General features: G+C 47.1%; 1 protein-coding gene across 3 annotated transcripts in view; it reads left to right on the top strand.

Annotated features, from left to right (window-relative positions):
* Nucleotides 1–4,296: 4,296 nt before the first annotated feature.
* The window catches only part of DSE (dermatan sulfate epimerase), a 74,773-nt gene continuing 73,069 nt past the window's right edge, over nucleotides 4,297–6,000 (top strand). Inside the window, exon 1 of one of the 3 annotated variants that reach the window (XM_040238449.1) lies at nucleotides 4,297–4,533. The gene's annotated coding sequence lies outside the window, so the exon portion shown is untranslated. Of the gene's footprint in view, nucleotides 4,534–4,848; nucleotides 4,924–6,000 lie in introns of those variants that run through there. The other 2 variants (XM_040238451.1, XM_040238450.1) reach the window with 2 other exon arrangements.

Raw genomic sequence — 6,000 nt, 5'->3', positions numbered from 1 at the left:
CAGTAAACTGTTAATTATTCCTCATCTAAAAAATGCGATACATGAAAAGAAGACAAGAATTTCATTGCTTCATACAGTTAATCTCACCAGTAGAAGAAAAAGCCTGAATAGCCTGGCTATTGGAATTCAGTATTTATAATACTTGGGCAGCAGAAATGTGAAATGAACATTACAATCTGAAAGCAACTTCACTAGTTCAACCAATATTGAAATCAAGTATCACTTCCCCAAACTGCATATCTGACAAATGTGTTTAGAAATTAGTGAACTGATATAAATGAAACTGATCTTCACAATATTTTATATAATTATTAAAACAGGAGAAGCATGACAAACAAACTTATATTTTAAATCTAATGCTTCATTTGATTCAACTGCCCATTACCCCTGTAGAACAGTGGTTCTCAAGCTTTCTCTACACTGGAGTCATAGGGCCTTAAACACTGAGTTATTATGCTTTGATTGGTACAGGCTACAGTCTGGGCATCACAAGTTCTAAAAGCGCTCCCCACCGGGTAGTTCTAAAGTACAGCCGAGGTGGGGAACCATTGTTGAAGAGTATTGGTTCTAACTTTGGCTGCATACTGGAACCATCTGGCATCTTAGAAAGAATATGGGATGCCTGGACTTCATCCTAGAAAGAATTAAATCAGAATTCTGAGAGTAAGTCTGAGCATTGGTGTGTTTTAGGTCCTCTCCTAAAACAAGTAGTAGGTGATGTTAATATTCAGCCTTAGGGTGAGTTACTACTACAGAACACTGCCTGAGTATTCCTCATGGCCTCCCAAATACGTGAGCATGAAGTCCCATAAGGTTTGTCTTCCACGTTAGTGGAAACCTGGCATAAACTCAATTACTTTCAGCAGGGCTGTGAGGGGGTGGGTGCATGAAGAGAGAAATAAGGCTATTTCTTGAACCAACAGACCGTAACAATACACAACATTGGGCAATCAAATTCCTGGGCCATGAATCTGTCTTCAGAACTTTCTTAACATAATTCTTCCCTAATTGTACTTCTCTAGAAAAAGCCAGAGTTTGGTAAAAAGAGGAGAATTAAGTACTACCTGAGCACCTGAATCGCCCAAATTAAAAAGTCTCAGTAAATATTTATTTTCTAATCTTCTCAGTGATACCCACATTGCTTTACATTCTCAAAAGCCATGTTCAACAGCATGCTAATGCAGTGTCAGCAGTGGCAGGCATCTGAGATTGAAAACTTGAATGTTAACATGGCATACAGACTAAATTTGCAGAACACAGGAAGGTGGGAGGTAGAATTATTCAGTTACCTCAATGATACTTAACATGTCAAGCTAAAGGGACCTAACTTAACATGTGATTCTATTAAATTTTCTTGTGCAAAGTGCTGAAAAAACTATAATGGGAATAGGCTGGGAAGAAGTGCTTTGGAGAAGACATGAAAAATGTTCTGCTTCAGAGTTTAAGTAGGTTACAACATAGGAGTCAATAGGGTGACATTGCTCCCATAATAGTTCCTAGGATTTACTTGGGAAAATACAGTAATTAGAACAAAGCCATTAAACATTTGTGTTATTTGAATGAAACCCTGAATTTCATTTTTGGGGGTCAGATTTTGAAATGAGCAATGACGAAGTAAACCACCTTCCAAGGGCTTTCAGAAAAGAGGAGGAAAAGCTGATGGAGTTGGTAGATATCCAGGCAAACTGAAGCACTCTCCCATGGAATTAAGGCTACAAGCATCCTGGAAGACTCTAGAGGGCAGGATTACAGATCTTTTGAGTCCTACTATCCGGGGTGGGGGGTGGGGGCCGTTTGCAAGAGGTAGATGTTACTCAGAAGCAGATTTCCAGGTCAATTTACAGCCAAACTGTAAATTTACAGCCCCCAGTTTTGGGGACAAAGCGGAATAAATGATAGTGGGTACTGTCTCCTTTGAAGATTTCTTAATCCTGGTTGCACATTCTGATCACCAGGGAAGAAATTTTAAAATGCTGATACTTACATGTTAGCCTTAGAGATTCTGATTTATTGGTCTGGTGTGGGGTCCCCATTAAAAACTATTTTATCACATCTCCTTCGCTGATTTAACGTTTTGGGATGGAGAATCACTGAGTTAGATGACTACTTATGGGGAGGTTAAATAAATCAAACCACATGCTTTTTCTAAGATCTCTTCCAAATTTGGGAAGGTAAGTAGAAACAACACTTATGGGTTACATACTACAGCTAGACACTTTCACAATTAATTTTCTCTAATAGCTGAATCAATACATGTAATCGCTTAGCACAGCATCTGGCATGTAGCAACTCTCAAATATTTGATATTCTTCAATGGAGGTATTATACCTCTATGTTACAGTTAAGAAAACCAAGGCTCCAGGGTTAGCTTTCCAAGGACCCTTGTAGTAAATTGCAAATGAGGATCATCATTATTATTTATTTTTGGCTTTGCCGAGTCTTTGCTGCTGCACCTGGGCTTTCTCTAGTTGCTGTGAACAGGAGGCTACTCTTCTCTGCAGTGTGCAGGCTTCTCTCTGGGGTGATTTCTCTTGTTGCGCAGCATGGGCTTTAGAGCACCGGCTCAATAGTCAGTTGCTCTCGGTAGTTGTGGAGTTTAGTTGCCCTGGGGCATCAAGGATCTTCCTGGACCATCAAGGATCTTCCTGGACCAGGGATCGAACCTGTGTCCCCTGCATTGGCAGGCATATTCTTAACCACTGGACCACCAGCGAAGCCGCTCAAATGAGGATTTAAACCAGAGTAAAGCCGTCTATGGGGTCGCACAGAGTTGGACACGACTGAAGCGACTTAGCAGTAGCAGCCGCAGCAAACTAGTTTTAAGTTCTAGAGACCCTTATCTCCTCCACCATCCGCCCCTAAAACATCTGGAAGTTTATGCAAATCAGTGGTGTACTTGAGTGAACATTTCATATATTTAACAAAACCACTTCCTCTTGACCATTTTGTAAGGAATCTCTCTTCAAATGCAATTTCTGGGAAAAAAAACAGCAGAAAAGTCGACATCCACATTTTTCTTTCTTTCTTTTTTTTTCCTAATGTGGCCTGAGGAAAACTGTAGGTCTTGAGAGCCTCTAAGAACCGGGAAAATGGATAGAGGCGGTCCTTTAGAAGTCATAACAGCGGAGAGGCAAGGGAGTAAAACACTCCTCTCAGGTAAAACCTCTCTAGGGCTAACGAATGGATGAAGATCTGTCACTTCTGTACCTTGTAGCTTCGGTAGTTTAATTACAGAGGTTAAAGCGTCTGCCTCCAATGAGGGAGACCCGGGTTCGATCCCTGGGTCGGGAAGATCCCCTGGAGAAGGAAATGGTAACCCACGCCAGTATTCTTGCCTGGAGGATCCCATGGACAGAAAAGGCTACAGTCCATGGGGTCGCAGAGAGTCGGACACGACTGAGCGGCTTCACTTCACTCAATACTGAGGGAGGCGAAGTTATTAGTCCTGGGGTGATGGCTCTGGTCTTATCTGACACCTTTCTGAGGTCAGGTTGAACCAGACTGTGCAGTGGCTGCTTCAAGAAAATGCAGGAAACTTCTCTAAAGACTGTGACTACTAAGGTTGCAGATCGTCCACCTGAAAAACTCGGATGACAGTCTCTCTCTCTCGTCCACCCAGGCTAGGAGATAGGGTAAATTAAATTTCTTCCTGTCAGCTGTATATTTCGAATGTTCTGTTCCTGACCCTTGACCTTTGATTACAATCTGTTTCGTTTGTAGAGTTCCCTGCTTTTGATTTACTGTATTTTGTTCGAACGGTTAAAGCGAGAACTGCTTCTAAATAGATGATTTCCTCCCTTCTCTCTGAAGAGAGTAAAAACCGAATCCGGGAGAAACGGAGGAGTAACAATTTTGGAAAAGGCGCGGGGAGCGGGGAACAGCCTTCGGTGGTAAAGTTCTTTCCACGTTTTCCTCTCCCGGAGCTGTTTTGAAGCATCCATCAGCTCCTCCCCTCAGGCCTCCGAAAGTACCCTGCGGTTGGGGCGATTCTGGAGTCGAACCCAAAGCGTGTGGGGTCATTAGAAACTAGAGCAAGTTGAAGCCAAAGAGGCCTGGCAGGGTAGGGGTGCGTGGATTCGGGCCCGAGTGGAGGCGAAGGCCGACAGCCGCGAGTCCTCGGAGAGGAGGAGGAGGAGGGCGAGAGAGCGGGGCGGGCTGGAGGTCGGGGTCCCGCAGCGGGAAGGGGTCCCCGTCCCCCCTCCCATCCTCGCCGCCCGGGGCTCTGGTGACGTTGCGGTTTCCTCCTCCCTCCAGCGAGCCTCACGCCCGCCGCGTCCCGCCCTCCTCCCCTTCGCCCACACCCACCCGCCCGCGCCGGCCCGGCTAGCAGTAGCGCCGCCCGAGGCTGCAGCGGCGCATCCTGTGGCGCGGCGCCCACCCGCACCCATGGCGCGGCTGGCGCGCTGAGGGTTCGGCTCCGAGGGCGCCGGGGGCCCGGGCGCCTTGGAGAGAAGAGGGCCGGGAAGGGGTTCCGGAGCCTGGGCCCAAGCTGGAGAGGCGACGCCCGAGAGGACGAAACCGCGGCGGGGAGCGGTAAGCGGAGGGGCGCGCGAGTGGTGGGCAGCGGCGCGCGGCGGACGTCGCTCTGGACCCCGCGCCGCGCAACTTTCTTCCGGAGTCTCGGGCGGGTCGTTGGCCGGGAGCCGGCGGGAGGCAAGCGGAGAGCCACGTCCCCCGCCGGGCGCCAAGCGCCGCGACCTGCGCGCCCGAGCCCAGCTCGGCTGGTGGGCGCGCGAGGCATGAAGCTGGAGCCATGAGTTTCCACGGCGGCGGGGCAGCTTTGAGTCCCTCTCCAACCCTTGGGCGCCCAGCGCAGAGCTGGGCGCACGGTAAGAACTCGGAGATCACTTTTCGGTGCGTCGGGTCCGGCCGGCCCAGCCGCGATTTTCCGGACGGCCGGGGGCTCCGGCTTCCCTCTGCCCGGTAGGTTGGCACAGTTTCGCGCCCTCCTTTCTCTCCGTCTCCCTGTTAATTGGGGTGGTGGTGGTCGGGTGTGCCGATCCTGGGGCTAGCAGCCCGCCTCTGCAGCTGTGGAAGCCAGGCAAGCACGTCCCGAGCCTCCCTAGACGCCGGATTCCAAAGCCGCCAGGCTCCACCGACACTTGGAGAAATTGTTGGTAAACCTCACTCCCAGGCAGTCCCTGGTGGTGGGGTGGGGGGTGGGGCGTGCTTGACTCACAGGCTGGGAAGCTCTGTGAGCAATGCCACATGGGCTCTGGATCTGTCGCGGATGGAATCTAAGCTACGTTTGTGACCTCAGAATTTTCTCATTTTCATCGCTTGTTTGAGGCATCAACCTCTGCTCAGGCTGGCGGGCATTGAAGGCTGAAACCGAATCCATTGCTTAGAAGTAGGAGGTGAACCTCATTTACTTGGAATTCCTTAGGTCAGGAAATGACACTTTTAGTTTCTAGGGATCTCCATATTATAAGGTTCTTTTAAACATTTTTTCATTAGTCATGCTTTAGAGAGTCATGGTTTAGTTGACATTAAATTTGAGAACGGACGTTCTCACTGAGAAATAGTTTCAAAACAGTTTTTTCCTCCAGTATTTTATTTTTCACATAATAGACCTTAACCTTTCAGGAATTTCCTTTTCTTTAGGTTTTTTTTTTTTTTAATTTTGCAATAAATGATAACCTGTATGAAATGAAATAGGATATGCAATATTTTATAGAATTTTCTGACTACTTCTAAAATGAGATCCCCAAATTGTTTGCAGGATTCATGGAAGAAATAAAATATAGGATTATCTGAGTATTTGTGTATCATGTACTACAAGGTTACCATACAGATATGTGTCCTTTTGTAAAATGTTCAGGTAAGATGTGTTCTATAAAGATAGAGAAGAGAAAATGTGGACAAAAGGGAAATTTGCAACAGAAAACAGTATAGACCCCTTGTCACTGAAGGAATTATTAGCACCTTCCTGGGCCTGCTGGGTGGAAGGTTTTTAAAGTTCCTCTCTCTGAGGTTTCGGGCCTGGTTACCGAAAGACTG

Source organism: Oryx dammah, unplaced genomic scaffold, assembly GCF_014754425.2.
Source record: "Oryx dammah isolate SB20612 unplaced genomic scaffold, SCBI_Odam_1.1 HiC_scaffold_4, whole genome shotgun sequence".
NCBI lineage: Eukaryota > Metazoa > Chordata > Mammalia > Artiodactyla > Bovidae > Oryx > Oryx dammah.
The sequence above is the reverse complement of the archived record's forward strand: the minus strand, read 5'-3'. Positions and strand labels throughout refer to the sequence as shown.